The 26,597-nt window shown below is 40.4% G+C and overlaps 1 protein-coding gene and 1 pseudogene across 13 annotated transcripts in view; one reads left to right on the top strand and one right to left on the bottom strand.

Moving 5' to 3' along the window:
* LOC308579699 (tigger transposable element-derived protein 1 pseudogene) overlaps positions 1-6,138 on the top strand; it is a 146,301-nt pseudogene extending 140,163 nt beyond the window's left edge. Inside the window, exons 2-3 of the transcript XR_014013483.1 lie at positions 1,921-3,733; positions 6,094-6,138. The product of XR_014013483.1 is annotated as a tigger transposable element-derived protein 1 pseudogene (transcript). The remainder of the gene's footprint in view (positions 1-1,920; positions 3,734-6,093) is intronic.
* IQSEC1 (IQ motif and Sec7 domain ArfGEF 1) overlaps positions 1-26,597 on the bottom strand; it is a 306,192-nt gene that overhangs the window by 120,005 nt on the left and 159,590 nt on the right. The window lies entirely within an intron of this gene.

Raw genomic sequence — 26,597 nt, 5'->3', positions numbered from 1 at the left:
CGGGAGCTTTCTATTACATACCAAATCGCCTGGGTGTCTTTTAGCTGGTGAGCACTGAGAAATGTTTCTGCTGGGAATCAGGGTTTTCCCTACTTCCGTTTTATAGGGCTCAAGCAAGTTGTGGTGATTGTGGGGTAGGTCCTTTCAGAATCTACAGGTGAAGGAGGGCGGTGGGTAAGGTGCAGCCCAGTTTCACTGTTGGCTGACAGCCACAGGTAATACAAAAACATGACATAAATAACCAGCTCCTATAGAAGGTTGGCGGTTTGAATCCCCATGACAGGGTGAGCTCCTGTTGCTCGGTCCCTTCTCCTGCCAACCTAGCAGTTTGAAAGCACATCAAAGTGCAAGTAGATAAATAGGTACCGCTCCGGCAGGAAGGAAAATGGTGTTTCTGTGCACTGCTCTGGTTTCGCCAGAAGCGGCTTAGTCATGTTGGCCACATGACCCGGAAAAACTGTCTGTGGGCAAATGCCTGCTCCCTCAGCCTGTAAAGCGAGATGAGCGCCGCAACCCCAGAGTCATCTGCGACTGGACTTAACTGTCAGGGGTCCTTTACCTTTATTGTTCCCTAAAAAGATAATATGGACCCAACTACATTAGATTGCTTTGATTTACTTTCCTCCTTTTGCATTTGCTTGACTATATTTATAAAATACCGTGTCACGGTTTAAATTCAAAGACCACCTTCAGTTTTCCTTTGAAATATGGGATTTGTGACCAGGCTCCACAAAATGCACCATCTTGCAGTGCTCTGAAAGTGTTTCCATCTTAAATGCTTCTGATTTAAATACTCATTTGCCTGAAAGCATTCAACACCTAACATTAGGAAACATTCAATATTAAAGATCTCCCAGGACCCATTCCTGTTTATCATATAATTTACTTGCTGTTAACTTCATGTAGGACTTTCATGGTCTGCTCCCCCTTTGCTGTCATCAGTAATTTCCTTTAAGAGTTGTCTTGCTGATTAATTGTTGATCTCTGGGCATATCTTGAAAGAACTCAGAATTGCCATTGAAAACAGCACTTCATTAGGCACAACAAGTAACAGCAAAAGCAACGCTGCCTGCCTGATTTTGGCTGTTCATTATTCTCATGATGAAGAAAAGAGGTGTGACGGGACTATATACAACATATGATGTTCCCAGCGGTGGTTTTCATGATCTAAAATAGCATCTGTTAAGTCTGCAGTTTTAAAACATGCTTACCACTGGCCAGTTCATTTTTTGAGAAAAGGCAGCTGCACAGACCCCGAGATCCAGAGCTGGTCTCTTTCACATTTGGAGAGGATTTAACCATTGCCTCCTAATGCCATTTTTCTGACACATTATCACCCATCTTACTGATGTTTGCCCCCAAAGCTGTTATTTGCACTAAGCACCACCTTCAAGGAAGATGGTACCAGGGAGCAATTTTTGGCAGGAAATTGCAGGGATCAAGGGGTTAAACCCTCCTCTCAAATACCACACTCCCAATCCAGGGCCTCCTATAGCTATAGTTGAAATCCACCTCCGTGCTGAATACAGTGGTGCCCCGCAAGACGAACGCCTCGCAAGACGAAAAACTCGCAAGACGAAAGAGTTTTTCGTTTTTGAGTTGCTTCGCAAGACGAATTTCCCTATGGGCTTGCTTCGCAAGACGAAAACGTCTTGCAAGTTTGTTTCCTTTTTCGTAAAACCGTTAATACCCAGGGTGCATTGCTTGAAGAGGTGCAGTTGCGACTTGACTTCGAGGAGCAACACATTGCACACGGTGTGGTGGCCTTTTTGAGCTTTTTAAAGAATTTGCTGAATTTTTGAAGCTTTTCCAAAACTTCTTTTGCAGCTGTTTGGTAAGTTAAACTTTTAAAACTTTTTTGGGGTTTTTTGGATTTTGGGTTGGGTTGTTTAGAATTCAAGGACTTGGTGTTGGGGAGAGGTTTGCAAGAATCTGGGAGCTTGTGTGGTTTTTTCTGCATTTTTATGATTTTCTGTGACCATTGGGCCATGTTGGTTTTTTTTGAAAAAAAAAATTCTGGGTTTGAATTTCTGTGTGCTGGGTGGCTGGGGGAACAGCTGAGGAGGGGTTTGCAAGAATCTGGGAGCTTGTGTGGTTTTTTCTGCATTTTTTTGATTTTCTGTGACCATTGGGCCATGTTGTTGTTTTTTGAAAAAAAATTCTGGGTTTGAATTTCTGTGTGCTGGGTGGGTGGCTGGGGGAACAGTTGAGGTTTTTGAAGACTTTGGTGATTTTTAAAGCTTTCCCAAAACTTCTTTTGCAGCCATTTGAGGATTTTGAAGACTTTGGTGATTTGCAGCCATTTCGTAAGTTAAACTTTTAAAACTTTTTTGGGGGGTTTTGGATTTTGGGTTGGGTGTTTGGAATTCAAGGACTTGGTTCTGGGTTTGAATTGCTGATTTTCTTTTTCTTTTTCTGAGTTTACGAAGGTAAGAGCTGTGCTGCCATGGGACCCAAGAAGACTGCTGCTGCGGAGGCCGGCGAGAGGAAGAAGGAAAAGGTGACGCTGGAAATGAAGAAGGAGATCATCCGGAAGCACGACGGTGGAATGCGTGTGACGGACCTCGCCAGGGAGTACGGCAGGAACCCATCGACCATCGGGACCATCCTGAAGATGAGGGAGAAGATCCTTGCGACTGAAGCAGCCAAGGGAGTCACCAGGATCGTGAAGAACCGCCCAGCTGTTCTGGAGGAGGTCAAGAAGTTGCTGCTCATCTGGTTAGAAGAGAAGCAGCGTGCAGGGGACACAGTGACTGAGGCCGTCATTTGTGAGAAGGCCAATGCCTTGCACGCAGACCTCATCCGGGAACAGCCAGGAACCTCAGGCGAGCCAGAAGTCTTCAAGGCAAGCAGAGGCTGATTTGACCGGTTCAAGGCAAGATCTGGAATCCACAGCGTGGTCAGGCATGGAGAGGCTGCCAGTTCTGATGTTCCTGCGGCTGAAGACTTTGCAGCGGAGTTCCTGGAGGTTGTGAAGACGGAGGGCTACGTTCCACAGCAGGTCTTCAACTGCGACGAGACCGGGCTGTTTTGGAAGAGGATGCCCAAAAGGACTTTCATCACACAGGAGGAGGCCAAGTTGCCTGGCCACAAGCCCATGAAGGACCGTCTGACCCTGCTCTTCTGTGCCAACGCAAGCGGCGACCTGAAGATCAAGCCCCTGCTGGTGTACCACTTGGAGAACCCACGGGCCTTCAAGAAACACAAGGTCGACAAGGAGCGGCTGAGTGTCATGTGGCGATCCAACAGCAAGGCTTGGGTCACACGTGTGCTGTTTGTGGACTGGGTCAATCTTGCTTTTGGCCCTGCTGTCAAACAGTACCTGCTGGACAACGACCTGCCGCTGAAGGCTTTGCTTCTGATGGACAATGCTCCTGCTCATCCTAAAGGCCTTGAGGAGGACTTGTTGGAGGAGTTCAGCTTCATCAACATCATGTTCCTGCCGCCTAACACCACGCCACTGCTCCAGCCGGTGGATCAGCAGGTCATCGCCAATTTCAAAAAACTCTACACCAAGGAGCTTTTCAGGCGATGCTTCGAGGTGACTGATTGCACCACCATCACCCTGCGGGAATTCTGGAAGGACCACTTCAACATCGTCACCTGCTTGAAGATGATCACCACGGCCTGGAACGGGATCAGCCAGAGAAATTTGAATTGCGCTTGGCGCAGCCTGTGGCCGGACTGTGTGGCACCAAGTGACTCTGATGCACCAGAGTCAACAGTGCACCAAGTGACTCTGATGCACCAGAGTCAACAGTGGTGCAGGACATTGTTGCCTTGGGGAGGACCATGGGCCTGGAGGTCACAGAGGAGGACGCCAGTGAGCTGGTGGAGGAGCACGACCACGAGCTGACCACCCAGGAGCTGGTTGAACTGCAGGCAGAGGTTGCGCAGGAGCAGGCCTGGCTGGAAGAGGAGGAAGCAACTGAGGAACGGCTGTCCTCCAAAGAACTGAGGGACATTTGCCAGAAGTGGAAGGAGGTGCAGGCTTTTGCAGAGCGGCACCACCCGAACAAGCACGTGGCACATGACCAAGCGAACACTTTTGATACGACGGTCATGTTGCCTCTCAGGGAGCTGCTGAAAAGGCGGATGAAGCAGCAGACCATGGACAGGTTCCTCAGCAAGAAGCAAAGAGTGGAAGAGGAACCTTCTTCGAGTGGTCCCCCAGAGTCTTAGAAAATGTATGTAAAGTACACTTTGTTGATTTTTAAATGTTTTTCTGTCATGTTTAGAAACTTAATTTATTGTTCCTTCAATTTTTGAAATGCTCTTTAAAGTATGTGTGACTTTAAAGAGCAGTTAATAAACTATTGTTGTACCAAATTTGGCTTTGTTTGGACTTTTTTTGACCATAGGAACGCATTAATTGAATTTCAATGCATTCCTATGGGAAACCGTGCTTCGCAAGACGAAAAATTCACTAGACGAAAAAACTCGCGGAACGAATTAATTTTGTCTTGCGAGGCACCACTGTACCAATTTTTCATGTTATATTGCTGTTCATGGGCATTAATATGTACAAAAGAACACATGCAAAATAATGCAAGTATCATTTTGGTCATCATATGCAATATGATGGTTTATGAGGGATGTTTGGGATCAAAGTGTTGTGCAACCATTTTTAACTTAAACTTTTTTGAATATTAATGGGAATTCTCATATTCAGAATAAATAATCATGTAGAAAGATAGTGTGGTATACTTGGTAGAGAACTGGATTCAAATAAAATCCCTGCTGGTCTTGGGTACGTTATTATCTTTCTGACTAGCCTATCTCGCTTGCCTGTTGTGAAGAAGCACAAAGCTCTGGAATTCTAAAGAGGCAGTATATAAAATAAAATGCTGAAAGGAAAATAAATAATATAGAAACCAGGGCCATGTTGCTCAAGCAGGGCAGATAAATACTAGCATGTACTCCCCCCTGCTTTTTTTCCCCATCCTGGATTTGCTGGCAGCATTGGAAGCCTGTAGAAAAAAAGTTTCCCCTTGCGTCATTTGCCCAGATGCTTAACTGGAAATGGTAAGTCAGCAACATGGCTGAACACTACTTTGAGATAAAAGTAATATCCTAGGCATCTTGCCAGCAGACAGCAATGAGGGAGTGCCAAGTCTGACCGTGTGCCTGGGCCAAGCTTCCAGATTCTTTCACTCAAGTGACTGAGGCAGCCACCCTAGACTGGACAAATTGTCTGCTTCCAACCACCTTTTCTGAGAAAGGGCAAGGGGGAACAAGCAAAAGCAAAGCTAATTATATTTCTTTCCACATAACTTTATAAGCCAGAAGTATTCTTAGTCCAAAGAAAAAAACACCAACAAATACAAAGGATAGTAGCATTCTATTCCCCCCTACCGCAGCATAACAGTAATTGTATCTCCCTTTTTTAGTTTTAAACAAAGTTTTCCACAAACAGGTTTGTTCCAAACGTAGCTGACATTTGAAACTGTTTTACAGAAACTTATTGGTTTATAATTGTTGAGAGTGCCAGTAACAAGCTGATCCTCCACAGACACCCTACATTCAATATATGATCATTAAAAGTCAAAGAGAAGCGGATAAATGGTATCACATCTGGACTTTAAGACAACCACCGACAGCCTCCCATTATGCTTTTAATTGACAAAACAATTGCAGCACCACAATGCCATTCTTCATCCATCTCAGGGGATCTCATTAACTATGTTGGCCAACATTGAAAAGACAGCAGGAAGTTCTGAGGAGAGAGATTGTTATTGGGGGTGGGGGAGAGATGTTGACTTCTCATTTCATCATTCTTAAAATAATATTCTAAAATCAGTAACTTTCAAAATATTACTCTTGATGAACAAATATATGCTGATTATAATGAGTTATAAGCCATGGTCAAACAGCATAAATTGAGACACTGCTTCAGCTTCCCACAAATGAAGCCTTCTTTGAACCTATAACAATTGGATGCCATGTTTAAGGTGTACCATATTGGATAGGCAGTCTGGACTGGAAGCGGGAAGCTCCATGAAACCACTGCCTGGCACTTTTGCAGTAGGGTTCGGTCTTGTCCCTATGTTTTCAAACATTTACAGGCATACCTTATTTTATTGTGCTTTGCAGATTTTGCTCCTTATGAGGATGCAGGTGCAGCTGCAGGTAGTCTGACTGCTTCCAGAAGAAGGAAGTCCCCCGTTGCTGCCACCACCCCTCTTCTGGCCATGGGACTGGAGTTGTCTAGGGCTAGAGCTGGGTTTCCCCTCCTTTTTTAAAAATAAAATAAAATCCTGACCATTGGCCATTCTGGCTGGGGCTAATTAGAGCTGTTGTTTGGCTCCATTTTGGGGAAGCCTTCTGTAAATGTTTACTCAGAAGTGAGTAAGCCAACTGTGTTGAGTGGAGTTTAATCCCAGGTAAGAACTTCCAGGAAACAGTGCATTAGGATTGCCCTTAAATTTTTGTAAGGCACTACCCTGCTGGGATGGGGTGTACATCTAAATAAAAATAATAATGTGTTAGGGGAAATGTATAACTATTTTTACAGCATTTTGGTAGGAATATCCCTTCCTGTCCTTGCAGTTAGAGAAGCCTGACTTAATAGACTACATGATAATGTAAACCTAACTTTTATATGCACTAGTAAACATTTTTTGTTTGTTTGTGATATTTGCTTTACTGTGATATTTGCTTTGTGCTGGTGGTCTGGAACTGAACCCCCAATATCTCCAAGGTATGCCTGTACAGTGGTACCTTGGGTTAATAACTTAATTCATTCTGGAAGTCCGTTCTTAACCTGAAAAGTGTTATTAACCTGAGGTACCACTTTAGATAATGGGGCCTCCTGCTGCCACTGCGCCGCCGCTGCATGATTTCTGTTCTCATCCTGAAGCAAAGTTCTTAACCTGAGGTATTATTTCTGGGTTAGTGGAGTCTGTAACATGAAGCGTCTGTAAGCCGAGGTACCACTGTACGTGAAACAGATGAGGAAGGTCATATAGAGATTAGGCTTCAGGTACCATCAACATGTAGATGACACTGAGCTCTATTTCTCTTCTTAATCTAATTCAGATAAGGCAGTAGAAGCGCTATACTAATCCCTGTGCATAGTAATGCATAAGGGGCAAAAAGCTGAGGCTTCATCAAGAAAATAGAGAGGTGCATTTCCAGCATAAAGCTAACACAGCTGTGCGACAACTGCATGCTGGACAAGCCCATATTGGAACAGCCCACTAGAATATTGGCTGCCCGGGAACAGCAAGAAGCAAATGGAAACATGGGGCTTAATCAGGAAGGATGCCATCTATTATAACAAGGATGGAGAAGGTCCTAATTAATTATCTGCAAGTGAACCAATAACCTCTGCTCTAGTTGTTTGTACAAGCCTGCCAGGTTGGATATAAGGAGCTTATGCTCATCATGCAGATTATATGAAAAGGATCAAAATGGGTTATGGAAATGTACAATGAACCAGCATTTTTCTTAAAGTACAAATAGTGAATTGATTTAATACAAAAGCTGCTACTTTAAAAATATGTATGGAGAAAGTATCGCATTAAATGTTCTCATCACACAGTTTGCAATCTGAGTATGTATGCCTTTCGTGTGTGTGTGTGTGTGTGTGTGTGTGTGTGTGTGTTTACATATTTTGCAACCTCATAGTTCAATACTGATCCATTTTAGAAAAGAAATTTGAGAGTAATTCTAATCAATTTCGAATCTCCCTTTCTGATGTTATCATAGAATCATAGAGTTGGAAGAGACCACAAGGGCCATCGAGTCCAAGGCCATACTGTGTCATGGACTGATTGGACACAGACGAATGGTGGAAGGAACCTGCTGGGGAACCCCCAAGGGAAGAAGGCTCAGAGCCCAGTGATTAGTGGTGGGACAATAATGAGTGGTCAGAGGGAGAATACTGTGAGGAGGTGGTGTCAGAAGCTGAAAGAGTGAGTGGGGATGGTCTGTGGCAGAGAGCAATCCAGAAGTGGAAGTGGAAGTAGAAGCAGGAAAAGGGGATGAGGGAGGCTAAGAGGCAGAGAGAAGTCAGGCTGGTAAAGAGGCACGGGTGTCTCTCCACCCTGCTGTGACAAGCTCCCTTCCCCCTGATCTCCCAGGACCAGGAGAGGCATGAAGCGGGAAGAGCAAAGGCAGGCATGCCAGCTCAGTCTCATATTGCTTGGGGGAAATCCTGGAGAGGGGACTTAGGCAGCTGTGGAAAGCGGAGAACTTCAGTTTCTGCAACTGTCTCATAGGGGTAAGACCTACCGAAGAAGAGTTGCTGGGCTCATTAGGCCTGGCATCCCTGTGCAGATTCTGTTTTTCTAATAAAGAGCTAACTCAAACTTGCTCCATGTGATTTACTGCTGGTTTGCTCCTGGCATACTGCCAAGGGGGCAGGGAATAGCACTGCCGAATAACCAAAATAAGCACTAAGCCTTCTGGAGGAGTCATTTAAAATTATACCTTTGTTAAGTATGCATGATTTTTATTTGAACTCATATAGACTTTAGTTTCTCCAGTTTGCTATTAATGTTTGTCTGATATAGGATGCATCAAGAGAAGCTTGCATTGCTGGTGTGTGCTCAGGTTTTTAATTTGTTTTTGTAATAAATGCCACATGCACAAAATGCACCTGTGCTCCCAGGCACACATATTGATAAATTTGATGCAGTTTGCCAAAAAAATAGGAAGAAACCTTTAAGTGGGTTTGTGAGAAATTAAGTTGCTGTTCAGTTGAATGAGTACAGTGGTACCCCGGGTTACATACGCTTCAGGTTACAGACTCTGCTAACCCAGAAATAGTACCTCAGGTTAAGAACTTTGCTTCAGGATGAGAACAGAAATCGTGCTCCAGTGGCACGGTGGCAGCGGGAGGCCCCATTAGCTGAAGTGGTGCTTCAGGTTAAGAACAGATTCAGGTTAAGAACGGACCTCCGGAACGAATTAAGTACTTAACCTGAGGTACCACTGTATAAAGTTACAACTGCATTAAAAAATGCCTGTTTTGTCTATCTTTCATCACATGGGAAAAATAAGGCTGGACAATAGATGCAATTCGCATATGAATTGGGTTTAGCATTAAATCAACATTTTTTAAAAAATGTTTTTCATAAAACAAGTTGAGTCCCAAATAATGCATTAGTAGAGGAGGATCAACAAAAATCTAGCTGGTCATTTGTATTTCCATTCTGTAGGGTCTACTTTGGATAATAAAGGAAACCACTGTCCCTCATAACAGTAATTATATTTAGGGTTGGATATTGCTTTTAGCTGAGTAGGCATCTCTCCATGGCAAATACTTCCCATACTTTGTTATACAAACCCCAAAGTGAAAGTAGATTCTATCTGTTCCACTTTGGCAGCCAACAACAAAAACACTATGTAATATGATTCTCATTTAGAACTACCGAAACAAAAATATCCAAGTTAGTCTCTGATGGAAAAACAGGACCTACTTGATTTGCTTTGCTCTAGTGTGTATTAAATGCACAGCAGGACACAGTAGATTGTATCTGAAGGAACAGGAGGCTTTTTGAGAATTTGTCCTTGGCTCAGTGATGTAGTTTGGGTTGGACCTTAGATCTGAAGTCTATGACCCCACAGTCCAGAGGACCCCAAATGACTACTCAGAAAGCAGCAGGTGATGGGGGTAGTAGCAGTCAGGTCTCATGTCAGCTACTGCAGGTAGTGGCAGTACTTCATATTTCCAGCTGGACAAGTACATAGTTACAGATGTGCATTTATTTATTTTTTACTTTAAAATGTGTATTATTCTTTTCTACAACAAAATGTCCCTTATTCCCAAGTGTTTAGTATCAAGGCAGCAGAAGCAAAGCCCCATTTTATACCTGGAGTCAAAATGGTGCTATGATTTAAGTGAATTTAAAATGTGAAACTGCACATGCTCAGAGTATTTATTTTTAACCAAGACTGGCAAACTATTTATTTACTTACTTTTTAACTCTTAGGCATGTAGAAGCATGTAATAAACTTAAATGTCCCCATCAGTGCTGGAGATAGCTAACTACTAGTTAATGTATGCGTTCAAAGAAAATTTAAGCTTAATATACAGTAGTTTCTCAGCTAATTAAGTGTGCTATTCTGTTCACACTCAATGCAGAATAATTTTTTTGTGATGATTTATTACCCTATTTGACTTTACTATTTAACAATATTTTGAATGGGGTGTCATCCCATTCTCATGGAAATATTTACTACTGCCAAAACTGAATCCTGATTCTGTGGGGTGGGGTCACACCACCCTATAGCTCTAATGTAGATGCCAAATACTTTCCTTGGTAAATGGTTCCCAGACTTAATACTTTAATAGACAATTATATAGCCCCAGATCAGACAGCTTATCCTCAACAGAAACATACCAACACTATACATAGACTTCTTAACATAGTTTATTATTCCCATTGCACTAAATCACTTGTTACGTTATTCTCTTTGTATGCTTTTAAAGCATTTGACTGTGTGGAATGGAAATAACTCCAAAAACCTCTTACAAAGATGCAGTTCGGTGATAAATGCCTCCAACTGATAAATCAAATTTACACAGAATCATTGGCAAGAATCACAATTAATGGAGTGGATTCAGATAGCTTTGTTATTAATAGAGGAACTAAACAGGGCTGCCCTCTATTGTCTCTACTTAATGCGGTGGCAATAGAAGTTCTAGCAATAAATTAAAGAAATGGCAGAATCTACAAACATTTTATTGTCTCTTGTGTAAGTCATCCTGGGAACATGTGTAGATGGACAAGAATATAAATCTAGCAATAAATATTTTTATCTACATTAATTGTGGATCAAATCTAATGTAATATGCAGTGGTGCAACTAGGTACATTTATTTTAAACCATGGACTTCATGGGTTAAAACTATTTAAATAAATAACTTGATATGCTTACCATGTGATTTTTTTCCCTTCAAATTTTTCACATCATGGCCACAGGAATAAAATGGAGTTTTATTGATCTTTTTAAAAATAGAACATTGTGCTTCCAGCTTATGTTATTTTACAGAATCAAAATCTCTGAAAATGTGTTCCTGTACCCAAACCTGAGAAGAGTTCAATGAGTCTGGCAGGCTTGCAATGTTGATTATATTTTGTTGCTCAAAAGTAATTAACCTCAAAATGGAATATTGTTCCTTTGTATCCAGTACATTTTTAAAAAAGAAAATGCATTGTTTCTTTGTGAATCATGGAATGCAAAATAATAGGCTGTGTGTATCCTTCTGCCTCCCAGTGTGCTTTGATCTGCATACGCCTTGCCTGGTTTCACTATACAGCTAATTATATGCTAAAACCGCTTTTAATTCAGTCCTAGAAGACAGATTGTTGTATGGGGACCACTGACCGGGGGAGTGGGACATAGCCTCTATGAATGAATAAGTGGGCCTACCAGCTGCCTAGTCAGCTTGATAGTCCCCTCTGGTCCTATGATACCAATCAGAATTAAACATGTGGTTGGCTGGACTTTAGCTTTTATGCAAAAAAGAAAAAAAGAAAGGGAGAATGCTTAATTGCAAGAAAAAATTAGTTGATCAGATTCAATACAATATAATTTGGAAGTGATATTAACTGAACAAATACATCAGTCTTCAGCTGTTAACAGGGTCAACCGGCCTTAAAGCATCTAATTAAGTCATTAAAACAGATACAAAAACCAGAGCTGTTAAACCTAGGCTCCTTCAGTCAACATCTTTGCTAGCTGACTAAAAAAGCTTAATAAAAACCACTGAGCACGAGTTCTTTTGTTCTGTAATTTTCTTATTGGATGGCTTTGAATTTGGCTTGCAACTCCCTCCCCCTTCATTTGCAATGTATCTGGGGCTAATGTAATATAAGATAATCACCTCTAGGATAGCCAGTAAGCATGATATTCAAATTAACATGTTAGGTGTAATTACAACAGATTATCATTTTTGGAATCTGGCATTTAATTGAAACATAGGTTGCATCAGTTAACATCTTTCTATTAAGAACTAAAATGGGCATGTAATGAAATATATTATGGTAAAATTTGGATAATAGAACAGTATTAAGTAAATAAAAAATGCATGTTATGCCATTCGAAGTTAGGCCAAGAATCTACTCTATGTATCTCAATGTGCTTGTGTGTTTGTGTGTGTGTGTAGATACATAGCAGCAAATTGCTGTTACTTATTACAAAGTGAACAAAATGTCTAGATATGTCCAATTCTAGTTTTAGGCATGTTTTTCATAGAATCATAGAATCATAGAATCATAGAGTTGGAAGAGACCACAAGGGCCATCGAGCCCAACCCCCTGCCAAGCAGGAAACACCATCAGAGCACTCCTGACATATGGTTGTCAAGCCTCTGCTTAAAGACCTCCAAAGTAGGAGACTCCACCACACTCCTTGGCAGCAAATTCCACTGTCAAACAGCTCTTACTGTCAGGAAGTTCTTCCTAATGTTTAGGTGGAATCTTCTTTCTTGTAGTTTGGATCCATTGCTCCGTGTCCGCTTCTCTGGAGCAGCAGAAAACAACCTTTCTCCCTCCTCTATGTGACATCCTTTTATATATTTGAACATGGCTATCATATCACCCCTTAACCTCCTCTTCTCCAGGCTAAACATGCCCAGCTCCCTTAGCCGTTCCTCATAAGGCATCGTTTCCAGGCCTTTGACCATTTTGGTTGCCCTCCTCTGGACACGTTCCAGTTTGTCAGTGTCCTTCTTGAATTGTGGTGCCCAGAACTGGACACAGTACTCCAGGTGTGGTCTGACCAGAGCAGAATACAGTGGCACTATTACTTCCCTTGATCTAGATGCTATACTCCTATTGATGCAGCCCAGAATTGCATTGGCTTTTTTAGCTGCCGCGTCACACTGTTGGCTCATGTCAAGTTTGTGGTCAACCAAGACTCCTAGATCCTTTTCACATGTACTGCTCTCAAGCCAGGTGTCACCCATCTTGTATTTGTGCCTCTCATTTTTTTTGCCCAAGTGCAATACTTTACATTTCTCCCTGTTAAAATTCATTTTGTTTGTTTTTGCCCAGTTCTCTAATCTGTCAAGGTCGTTTTGAAGTGTGATCCTGTCCTCTGGGGTGTTAGCCACCCCTCCCAGTTTGGTGTCATCTGCAAATTTGATCAGGATGCCCTTGAGTCCATCATCCAAGTCGTTGATAAAGATGTTAAATAAGACCGGGCCCAAGACAGAACCCTGTGGCACCCCACTAGTCACTCTTCTCCAGGATGAAGAGGAACCATTGATGAGCACCCTTTGGGTTCGGTCAGTCAGCCAGTTACAAATCCACTGAGTGGTAGCAGAGTCAAGACCGCATTTTACCAGCTTCTTTACAAGAATATCATGGGGCACCTTGTCAAATGCCTTACTGAAATCAAGGTAGGCTATATCCACTGAGTTCCCTTCATCTACCAGGCTTGTAATTCTGTCAAAAAATGAGATCAGGTTAGTCTGACATGACTTATTTTTCAGAAATCCATGCTGACTATTGGTGATCACAGCATTCCTTTCTAGGTGCTCACAGACTGTTTGCTTAATGATCTGCTCCAGAATCTTCCCTGCTATTGATGTCAGACTGACTGGGCGGTAATTATTTGGGTCCTCTCTTTCCCCCTTTTTGAAAATAGGGACAACATTTGCCCTCCTCCAGTCTGCCGGGACTTCGCCTGTTCTCCAGGATTTCTCGAAGATGACTGCCAGTGGTTCTGAGATCACATCTGCCAGTTCTTTTAATACTCTTGGATGCAGTTCATCTGGCCCTGGAGACTTGAATATATCTAAATTAGCCAAATATTCTTGTACTGTCTCCTTAGTTATTCTGGGCTGTGTTTCCTTTGCTGAATCATTTGCTCCAAATTCTTCAGGTCGGGCATTGTTTTCTTTATCGGAGAAGACTGAGGCAAAGAAGGCATTGAGGAGTTCAGCCCTTTCTGTGTCCCCTGTTTGCATTTCACCATCTTCTCCTCTGAGTGACCCCACTGTTTCTTTGTTCTTCCTTTTGCTACGAACATACCCATAAAAGCCTTTTTTGTTGCTTTTAACCTCTCTAGCAAGCCTGAGTTCATTCTGTGCTTTAGCTTTTCTGACTTTGTGTCTACACGTGCTGGCTATTTGTTTGAATTCCTCTTTGGTGGTTTCCCCCCTTTTCCATTTTTTGTACACATCCTTTTTTAATCTTAATTCAGTTAAAAGTTCTTTAGATAGCCACCCTGGCTTCTTTAGGCACCTTCCATGTTTCCGTCTCATTGGTATTGCCTGACGTTGTGCTTTTACTATCTCCCTCTTAACAAACTCCCAGCCATCATGAACTCCCTTTCCTTTTAGTATTGCTGTCCATGGGATCTCACCCAGCACTTCCCTAAGTTTTATGAAGTCGGCTTTCTTAAAGTCAAGAAATTGAGTCCTAGTATGCTTGGCTGCTCCTTTCCACTGTATAGTAAACTTCAGTAAACTTTGTCTGAGAAGAAGCTTGAGAACCAGATATTTTAAAAAATCAACTGATTTCTGATTTTACATTTTAAAAATTGTTTTTATTTCTATGGTTTTATATACAGTGGTACCTCGGTTTATGAGCTTAATCCGTTCCGGAAGTCCGTTCTTAAACCGAAACCATTCTTGAACCGAGGCGCACTTTCCCTAATGAGGCCTCCTGCCGCTGGTGCCCTTCCACCATTCAGATTCTGTTCCTAGACCGAGGTAACGTTTGCTAACCGGAACACTACTTCCGGTTTTGCGGAGCTCATAAACTGAATAGTTCATAAACAGGGCTGTTCTTAAACTGAGGTGCCACTGTTGTATTGCTGATATTTTTTATGAATAGTGGTATATAAATACTTAAATATATAGTGCAATCTATGGGCTTACTTATTAAGTAAGTTTATTTGCCCTTTTATATGTTTGTCTGGCATACTGTGTTTCAAAAGGAGAGAACTTCTAAAAATCATTTTTGAACAAACAAATATAAAAACAAGAATAAAGTTCTGTATTACAAAATCAGTATCCCACTCCACTTAGCTCAGGAGTAAACTTGACAACTAAAATAGACTCTTCTCCCCTACCCCAAATAAACAGGGTTTATTATGCTTCCAGGAAAACATTCACACCTACATTTTTCACACGTCTTCATTGAAAGGGGGCTTATAAATTGAGGGGGTCTAATACTGCTCTTCATATACTAGTTTTGTAAAGGTGAGTGGAGGATTCAGGTCACAGAGGAGTGTTCCTATAATCTAAGAAACCACAATGGAAAGGAATGAGTAAGACGGTATTGGGGACCAAGGAATTCAAAACCTGTTTGGAGTCATTTTATCTAGTGTCATATCTAGCAAAATAAGGTAATATCACACCCTGACGCAAGCAGTCTTACATATTATATGTTGAATTTATTTCCAACAATACTGCTAGCGGTTGTTAGAGGCATATCAGGCTTAAGTACACATGCAAAACTACTCTTAGCTGGTCTCCCTCTGTGTGAGGTTTTTCTAACCAAATTGATTTTCCTTTCCTTCAGTGAAATTTGGAACTGGTCTAGACAATACATTTGCCACGGGGATCACCATTGCCATGGTGATTTTACCATTTCATCTCCACCAATATGATTTATTGGAGCTCACTGCTTTTCTTGGTCTAGAAGCTTTACCTGATAAGAAAAGTTCTCATAAAATATTGGAATGCTGTGAACATATGGATTATATATTTAAGAATAAGTAGCATCTGCATGATGAACGCTAAAATCCTATTCAGTGCCTTAATTCAAAGGTCTAAAGATTTACAGTTAAATTCTATACATTTCTACTCAGGCACAAGTCCCACTTAGCTTAATGGGGCTTACTCTCAGGTAGATATGCACATGATTACAACCTAAAGGTAACATTCAAAAGAGACATTTGCTTTTATTTTTAATTCAACGCTGCTTCTAAAATTAATTTAGAAGCTTATTTTTAATTAGCTTCCAGCGTGTATCAGCTTCTTGAATTTGGCAAGCTCTTTGGGCACCAACATTATAATGTCACAATATTGTATACGGTAACCAATGAGAAATTAAAAATGGAAAAGTAGCTTGTCAAGAATTGTTCAGTTTATTCTTTTAACCATCATGATTACTACTAGGCATAAGGGTAGCAGAAGAAAGCTCTATCTTAAGCAGCTTATTATGGAGGAAGCTCTGTTATCAGATCCTACTTAATGAATATTTCAGATCAAACTGCCCAGAGGCACATCACACCATTTGTTACAGCAGACTTAAATTTCCACTTCACCCAAACCCTAAACATGTTCATCCTTTCATTTCAGTGGATGCTACTTCCTAAGGATACTGTCAACGCCTACTCTAAACATCTCACAATCCAAATAAATACTACGCTTCTACAGTATTTAATACATTTTTAATTGACACTTCTCTGCAGCAATATTTTATCTATCTATCTATCTATCCATCCACCCAGCCTCACTTTAATTGGAATATGTGTTGACATACAACAGGGGGTGGGGTGTTACTGAATACATTACAATGATGTCAAATATGTTCAGCTACATATGCCTTAAATTCCTATCTTAAGTATATTACTGGAATATTAGATTTGGAACACAGGTTTGGGATCAGTACTGACATTGCATTTAATTTACAATGACCTTTTCCAATAAAAGCTTTAATACAGCTATAGTAAAAGTTTTCTGCCAGCTCTTTGCAACTTTCAGTAATTCAAAGGACTATAGGGTTATCTCAGAAACTAGTGTGTATGTGAAGTGTGTGTGTGTGTGTGTGTGTGAGAGAGAGAGAGAGAGAGAGAGAGAGAGAGAGAGAGAGAGAGAACACTTTTCAGCAGGAGGGAATGCTGCCTATAAAAACTGGGAAATCCCCTACCTTGGAATTTTTAAAAGAAGAGGTAGAAAGGGAATTTCTGGGGATACTTGTGTGATCATCTTAGTGAACTGAGTATCCCACAGTTGTCTCTTATTTCTTTCGTTTCTAACTGAACCAAGAATATTAATGCAGTGACATCAGTAATAATCATAATAATAAAAACAGACAGGGACCTACTATCCTCTTATTTTGTTCCATGCTGAAAACCTCTTTGTTTTTCCAAGCATTTTTGGAGAACTGTTGGTCATTGTTGGTCATTTGTCCCATATTTTATAGCTTCAGGATGCTTTAATATATTGTATACCACCTCAATATTTTTTTATGAGTTGAGAGTTTACAAATATCTTTATAATTAATCAGTACTGGTAGGGTAGGGAAAGTTATCAAACTTAAGGCTGCTGGTTGTACTAGCTATCTGACAAGAGTCCCTTTCAGCAAATTCCATGCTGCACTCAGTAGGCTAAAAATTTTAGGACAACCCAAGATGTAATTAGAAGCCCTGTGAATTTTGCAAAGTGGGGTGAATGGGGGACAGGAGAGAGTCCGTATGGTAAAAGGACTGTGGTGTGAACAGAGCTAAACCTTGCCTCCCCCTCACTGCTGGGCTTCTTTGCTTCGGGCATTGTTCTTCAAAGCGTCGCTCACTGTTCTCAAATGAGCTAGAAGAAAATTGCTTAAAGCAAAGGAATACAGCAGTATGTTAAGGCGTGGCTGATTTTTACTCCTCTCTGTACAGGTGTACCCTATACATGTATACAGCCGACACCTTGTACAAAATAGACTTCTATTCACACTTTACATGCATATATGCATGAGGAAATAGCATGAATAATTATGCCTGGCTTCAGCATCATGGCTTAGGTTTAGTTGACCTTGGTTCTCCAAGGTGTTGTACAATGGTATGCTTTGTGCTATGAACGTTGCTTGAATGCTGCCGCTCAGGCACACACACACACACACACACACACACACACACACACACACACACACACTTTATGAGTGAACAAACATTTTCCCAGCACCACTTACTTCTGCCTACAAGCAGCATTATTCAGCTTCACACATACAGAAAAGGCCGGCCAGTGAAGCACTAGCTGATTTTTTTTCCTAGTGAAAGCTCTAAGACTCATAAATATTTGATTAAGACTATAACAAATTGGCTTAACATGGGGGGGGGGGACTCAACGTGATGGGGACCCATCTGGTAGATGGGCCATGTGTAGATAGGGACCATCTGGGGTTTGAACTTTCTACCTGACCCGTGGCCGGATAGTGTTTGTTGTCCTAATTGTTTAATTAGCAAGATCTATGCTTCAAAGGAGAAGGAATACTAAAAAAGGAAACCAAAAGAAAAAGGCAAGCTCTAATGTGAGAGACCTTTCCCATGTGTTTTATTCTTTCTTTTTTTTTACTTTCAAGAACTAAACAAGCAACCTATCGTGGGATGTAAATGAACTGGATCTAGGACTTGATTATACCAAGTCTTTCCAAGCCATTGAGATGCATTGGTTCGGAATACCCATCACCAGCAAATTCCCCTGATATCAAACTCACTCAGCAGAAAAATAATGGCTTGAGCAAATATTTGTACATTCTAATACCAAGAGGAAAATTCTGGGTAATTTATTACAGTTAGAAAAAAAATTGTCAGCACAACTAGAATTGAGAAAATACCAAGCACTATTTGTGCTTAAATTGGCAATTCATGCAATTTAAAGAAGGCTTGTTTTATATAAACAGATTGGCCCTCAGAATATTGTTTAATAATATAGTCAGACAAGCTGTCAATATGGTCCCAAGGTCTGCTTAGGTTAATATGATTTACGGTCTAGAGGGGGAAACTGCCAGAGAATACTGGTTTGTTGACATATTAACTTTGAAGCTCTATGACAATCAGGGAAACTGTTAGCAGTTGCTTGGAGGTTTCCAAACCATCAGTTTTAAGAGCGGAAATACATTCCATTTTTAAAAAAACTACAGTGGACGCTCGGGTTGCGTCTGTGCACACACAGGTTGCAATTTAGCACTTCTGCGTATGCAGCGAAACCCGGAAGTAACCCGTTCCGGTACTTCTGGGTTCGGCGTGGTGCGCAACCCGAAATCACGCAACCTGAAGCGTCTGTAACCTGTGGTATGACTGTATAAATAAGAGGGGAACAATTTATGACTTCTGCCTGAGCCTGAGTACAGTAACAAAGGCGACCTTAGCACCTGCACATAATAACATACAAATATACATAAGGCATCCATTCAGACAGCATTATATTTTTAAACATATCACCATTCTCTACATATGCAGCATTAGAATACCAGAGTAGTGTCATGTAAGCCATAGATCCCTGGTGGGTTGATACCAATTATGAGTCTCGGGGATTTCACCGGTCTTGAAAGATCTACACTGGCTCCCAGTACGTTTCCGAGCACAATTCAAAGTGTTGGTGCTGACCTTTAAAGCCCTAAACAGCCTCGGCCCAGTATACCTGAAGGAGCGTCTCCACCCCCATTGTTCAGCCCGGACACTGAGGTCAAGCGCCGAGGGCCTTCTGGCGGCTCCTTCACTGTGAGAAGTGAGGTTACAGGGAACCAGGCAGAGGGTCTTCTCAGTAGTGGCACCCACCCTGTGGAACGCCCTCCCACCAGATGTCAAAGAGAAAAACAACTATCAGACTTTTAGAAGACATCTGAAGGCAGCCCTGTTTAGGGAAGCTTTTAATGTTTAACAGACTATTGTATTTTAATCTTTTGTTGGAAGCCGCCTGGGGTGGCTGGGGAAACCCAGTCAAACGCGTGGGGTATAAATGATAAATTATTGTTATTATGAATATTATTATGAAAAGCTCCATGGACTACTGGTCCATTTTCAAGAAAAATTCGGAATGCTTCCTACCACATCAACATGCCTTTACACTAACATGAAAGGCTGCCCCAGCTTCCCCTGTCATCTGAGGCCAGATGGGTAACAGGCAACTGGGGAGATGACCTTCTCAGTTATGTTGCCCTACCTCTGGAACAACCTCCCAATGTAGTTTCAACTAGCACCAATATTTATCTCTTTCTGGCACCAATATAACTTGGTTGTTGTTATGTACTCTTTAACTTCAAACCCCAACAATAAAAAAAGCATTTTTCAACCATTTTATTTCTGGTAAAACTATTATTATCTTTTAAGGGATTTATCTGAGCGAATTTTAGGAAAGGTGAACAATGCTCTAAATGCAGACTTAGGTGTCTGCACCTCTCTGACAGAATTTCTGCAACAATCCAACTGTGTTTACTCAGAACTAAGTATCTCTGAGTTCAGTGGAACTAATTCCCAGAAAACGAGACTGCATCCTAAGCTCCCCAGAGAAACTGAACCACACATGTCATATTAGAAAAGTCTCTTCTGCATATTTATGGAAATGCTATTTCTTTAGATGAAGAAGAGGATCCTTGTAAGAGCATGAAGACACTGATACGCTATGAAAGAATACTACTCATTGCCACTATATAACAGCATAAAATAAACTATTTCAGGGTACAGCACTCTTAAGGCGCATGAATTTTAAACTGGAAGATTGAAGTGTAATTAACTCAAGCCTATATTAAATTCAGAAGTTCATAGCACAAAAATTCTTAAAGAGTATAATGGTAACATTTCTAGCACAAACTCAAAACCAAGCAATAGTAGACCTGAAGCTTTCTAATTCTACACAGGCAAGCAATTGTGAAGCACTTAAAGCATTATTATACAATTTAAATATCAAATACTGTGTTGCATTGAAAAAAGCAGAATTATTTGTTAGACATTTTCCTTCAGGTTATTCAATAGTAAAAACAACTTTCTTGTAAAAATCTTGGTGTGCCAGTCTGTTAAAAATAGAGGTTGTTATGTACAATTGTATTCTGATTGCATGTTGTGTGTGTGTAATATCTGATCCTACTGGATTAAAAATGCCTATAATGACTATAAGGTCTGTAAAGTGTAAGAGATTATGCACAATATGCTTTTCAGAAATTATTTTTATATTATTATATAATATAAAAATATAGACACACATATACTCACCAGATATTAAAAAACCAATTTACTCAAGAATGCCGCCTGATCAAGAAGTCTACAAATATGGATTTGCAACACTTGAATTTCATCTTCATAAATTCTACTGCTTTTGTTTGAATCAAAGATATTTTGCAAGATCTATAATTTATCACTGTAAACTATAATGGAGATCCATAACAAAATATTTTTAAAATTATGACTTCCTATATCTGATTAAGTACATGCTCAAAAACATAGCAGCAGCATACAATGGCACCAGCAAGTCAGTCCCAGTCTTTTATCAAGACAAGTGCTCCTGACACACATATTTTGGAGGAACTGAAGTAGTTACAAAGCAGAAAATTAGTGAAACATTCAACGCTAACAGAACCTCTGTTCTCAGTTGCTGCTGCATGATGGAACATATAACTGTCCTGTGCTGTAAAAAGCAGACTGAATATTAACTCACCAAATTTCATCAAAATAACTCTTGTGTCTCAAGTAAACAGTTCTATCAGTCCAGTGATACCAATGCTTCTGCCTCAAGAAGCTCTTTGCAAACGTGTTGTGTAAATAAATAATAGAACTGTTTCTGTAACTTCTCTAGCCAGACTAGATTGGGTTTCTCATGTCTAGGGTTTCACGGCATACTGCCAGTTCTCTGTTCCATGAAAGTGCAGAACTTCAGCATAGCTTAAGACCAAAGGCTAGTGGTGCTGACTAAAAGTTCAGCTGATAAAAAACACATGAATCTAGTTCAGTGAAATGTAAACATGTTTGCATCCCTTTTTGAGAATAAAGCCATGTTCAGTAAGTTTTGCTATTCAGTTCAACTCAGTTTGAGCATGATCTAGCTAGAGTTAAACACTTCTGAACATTTTGTTTTCAATAAGAGAATATTGAAACATGTGTAATACAATGGTAAAAATAAATGGGGGAAGCAAATGTGTCAGTTTGGCTAAATCATGTCATTCATTTTTAGGAAGTGAAACTGATGCAAGACATTTATTTTCATATTAGTCTTTTGAAGATGTTTTAGTATTCTAGTTTTAACTTGTCCAACTCCCTTGAAAGTTGTATGTTTCCATCTGCCTCGAAAGCAGTCCTTCCTCACCTACAAATCTTTACTTTCCCCTCTGTGTCTTGGAGGGGAACAGAACAGCCCAGCAATGCCCCATATATGATGATGTCCTCCTCATATACTCCAAAAAAGCTGATGCTATTGTAGGCTGCATCAACTGAAGTATAGTGTCCAAATTAAGGGAAGTAACAGTACTGCTCTAGTTTGCCTTGGTCAGACCACACTTGGAGTACTGTGTCCTGTTCTGGGAACCACAATTTAAGAAGGATATGGACAAGCTGGGTGCTATCATAATGATTAAGGCCTTAAATGATAATTTTAGGTTATATTTTAGTGATTAAGTTTTAATTTATATTTTTTAACTGTTGCTATATCTGTATTGTCCCTGTTATACCTAATTGCAAATTCAAATGTATCCCTATCGTGTTTTATGACTTCCTTGATATTGTATGTGGGCTGGAACTGGTCTGTGACTGAAATAATAAATTCACTCATTGACAAGCTGCGACATGGACAGAGGAGTGCAAACAAGATGATCAAAGGGTCTGAAAACCAAGCCTTATGAGGAATGGTTGAAGGAGTTGGGTATGCTTACCCAGGAAGAGAGAGGAAATACGATAGCTATCTTCAAATATCTGAAGGGCTGTCACATGGAAGAAGTAGCAGGAAGTAGAACCCGGACCAATGGATTGAAGTTACAAGAAAGGAGATTCCAACTAAACACCAGGAAGAACTTTTTAACAGCAAGAGCTGTTTAACAGTGGAACAGACTCCCTCAGAAGGTGGTGGACTCTTCTTCCTTGGAGGTTTTCTAAGCAGAGGTTGGGTGGCCATCTGCCACGGAATGCTTTAGTTGAGATTGCATTGCAGGGGGTTGGACTAGATGACCCTAGGGGTTCCTTCCAATTCTACAATTCTATGAAGGGGATGGCCACCCCATCTCAAAGATGTTCCTGAGGCATTGTACACGTTGCATTCATTCATTCATAACTGATAAAGCAAGGGGTCAGTAGCAAGACAACTCCCTCAATGAATCAAGAAAGCATTGCATTGGGTTGTAGAGTCCATTTGTAATTCAAAAGCTAACAATTTGTGTCCTCGTCCTGGCAGTTTATGTTACTTTGCTTTTGTACTCATATGGTTGTGAAACCATGGATATCTGAGGGATATCTTTGGCATGCTTTTGGAAACCACTGTGAAACCTCTCCGATTTAGCAAAGGCATAGTGTTTTTATTGAACCCTGGGCTCAAGCATGTACAGAGTATCGAGTGAATTGTAGAAGCCATTATGGGATGACTTCATTCCACTGTCTGCCAAAATGCCACAGAGCAGAACTGGTCACTTTCTCCTATCCCTAGTTGTAGAGCCACTTCCTTAAAAAAGAGAAAAGAAAAAGAAAAAGCACTAAAGCTTTGCCTTCATGCTGTTCTTAGGAGACACAACTAGCACCTAGTACTACTATTAAACATACTGGTGTACTATTTGTAACCAAATAAAATATTTTGCCACACATGCAATATACTGACTATAAAGGAAGGACCCTAAAACAAAATGGAAAAATTTAGCAGAGGAGAAAAAAAACACCCCATGACAACTCACATATTGAAGGAACAAATGTTTTACTTTTTCCAGATGTGTGGATCACTGAAAGCAAACCATTGCCTCTTTTCTTCCATTCCTGGCAAATGGAACTTTAAGATGCAAGCATAAAGCTATGTATTACTCTCTTGTAAACCCTGCAATTTATTCCCCGTGGGTTGTGGATTTGCTGACTCAGACTGTTCCAGTCTGCTTTTATAACCACTAAACCAAATCTTGGGAATATACTACTTCAAGCCATGCTATTAAAAACATTGGTAATTCAATACCTAATTTATTTTATTCCCGCCCTTGTGCAGTGTATGTTATTATGCTTTTGTACTTGTATAGCTGTGCAGCTATGGATTTGCCCAGCACAGTAAGGGCATACAATAGACCTATTGTGCAATTCACCTAATGGTAAGTGAATGAAAAGACTCCCTTTCAATACAACAAAGCTGGGTAGTAACCATTAAAACGAAGTATTAGTATTTGCACCGATTTATGTAGTCCTGCTTTTTATTTGTACTGAGGTTTCATTATTTTGTGCATGTTGGCAACCAGAATAATCACAACCCTGTGACTGAAGTTCACCCACTATTGGATACAAAATCCAGACCTCCCTTTGAGTAAATCTGCAAGCCCAGTGCTTCTGCGTGCCCAGGGCTGCCCTGGGCCTGATACAGAAGCTCCAATTGGTGAAGAATGTAGACTGCGATGGGGGCAGATGGCCATTAGCATGGGACACCTCGGCTAACACATCTGAACTGGCTGTCCATATGCTGGCAGGCGAGGTCCATGGCTCTTGTGTTGAATGAATTGGGTCCAGTATACTGTTATACAATGGGGGGGGGACCCTAGAAATTAATAAATGATAGGCTTTTTATTGATTGGAATATAGATGAAAGTACAAGCTGCAGAACTGCACTACGCAAGGAATTCCTAGGCCTATGCAAACTGACCTAGCCAAGCTATGGCCATTAAGAAACAATACAGGGCCATTGAGAACTATTGCCAATGCATGTGAACTATTCTTCCCCTGGCCACGAGGTGTGAACAGAGACTGGAGTTTGGAAGGTTGCCAGGGTAACTGGGCATGAGGTGACAGGAAAAGAGTTTTTAGCAGTTTTGGCAAGAAGAAGGATCCCTACTTTGGACTTTCAGATATAATTCTAATGCCACCAAGCCTATGCAGCTATTTAAAACATTCTTGGTTAGTCTTTCACTTTAATGATGATTTGCAATGCTTTTAATGGTGTTGTATAATAAATAATGTATAATAAGTATAATAAACAAACAAACAAACAAACAAACATCCACATTTTTCTAAACTCTTCATTGCGTTAGTGAAAGGTACTCTACTTTGGACTATCTTCTAACATTAGCTTATAGATAATATGGCTGCTCACTTCATGATCTGAGCCCAGATAGGAAGGAGCAGCTATCTCCAATACTAAATTAGCTAGAGAAGTTGCTGACTGTTTTCTAGGCCCAGTTACAATTGCCAATTTGACTGATAATGTCCAATGTGGTTTAAGTCTAGTATTTCTCGGATGGTGACCATTGCCAAGGACTGTTAAAAGAATAAACGAGCTCATTTCAAAATTCATAAACCACTCTACATTAAGAGAATATCTGGATGGTGCACAGAAGTAGAATGTCAAATATAATACTGATGTCAAAATAATATTAAAATATTAAAACCACAAGAATTAAAAACTTTGGAAACGACAGGTGTATTTGGAAAGGCTTGGGATAAAAGCAAAATATTTAGCAAACAGTAAAAACATGATCAATAGATGTATGTTCTTTTAAGGTGCTAGGTGGTGTTCTAGCAGTGCAATGCTTGCCTATAGGGCTATACCCACAAAAACTGTAATATGAATTATAAGATTTATCTCCTTGTGATGCTGCTGGGCACGAAGATGCTGAGAACCCAGAAAATTGTTGGCAAATCTGACTAATGCAATCATCTGAGATGCTCAATATACTCAGTGTTTGGGACTATGTGTGTTTGTTTTTCATGCAACACACTTTTTGCATACAAGCGTTTACCTTCTGAGGATACATCTTGAGGGTTACTTTTTAATGTCTTTAGGGTAAGGTGAATATTCATAAGATAAGAGAAACCACTTCTATATAAATTAACACCAGGAAGCCGCTTTTCTAGTGCCCCTCATCTGACCCCAAACCATTATTTACATTTTGTGAAGAAGCTCAAGTAATCAATCCCACTTTCTATAATGAGTATCTCTTTGTCATCATATGGACCCCTCTCGGGACCCACTGCTTCCTCAGAGTTTTTACTCTTAAGATTTTAGAAAGAAAAATCTATGGTAAATGCCAAGTTCCATTAAAAACAACAACAGAACTGGTTGTTGGAAGTTCATGCAGAAATCCAGACTAGACTGTTCCTTTTAGCACAGTGAATAATTACATAGTGTGAAATACTGTGATTATTTAGATTACGCATTTCCTTGAAGAACACAAAACACCCCATTCAAAATATACAGCTCAGCCACATAAAGAAGTCATAGCATGAAAGGAATAAGGAAGGAACCCTCTAAGTCGCTGCAAGTAAACACTATTAACTTGCTTAACGGTGCCACTCCCCAAGTAAGTTTCACTAGAGCCTGCAGTATCAGAGCTTGGAAAAACATTCAGCACACCAAATACAAATTGTCCAAATATGAACTGACCAGCTTGTTGTACAGTCTGTCCTTGTACTGAAACAGAGGGTCCTTTAAACATAGAGGATATACAAGTAAGGCTGAGAATACAACAGAAGGGCACATTTAGATCCAGCAATTCCTTTTGCTGTTTTTAGTTGTATCGTTCACTCACAACATCTGTGACTCAAAAGAAGCAAAAGTAAATGCAGAAATATTCACAAAGATTTTTTTATAGCCTCTAACATTCAACTCTACGCAAAAGAATTCTGCAAAGTAGCAAACACATTTTGGGATTACAATGTCAGTTGAAATCAAGCAGTTAGGAAAGATAAATATTCTTCATAAATCAGCACTTGCCATTATGAAAGACCTCTATAGTTGTCAGAAGACATCAGAAACATAGGTAA

The sequence above is a fragment of the Podarcis bocagei genome (genome assembly GCF_964188305.1).
Source record: "Podarcis bocagei genome assembly, chromosome: 2".
Lineage (NCBI taxonomy): Eukaryota > Metazoa > Chordata > Lepidosauria > Squamata > Lacertidae > Podarcis > Podarcis bocagei.
Note: the sequence above shows the minus strand (reverse complement) of the source record. Positions and strands in the feature narration are given on the sequence as shown.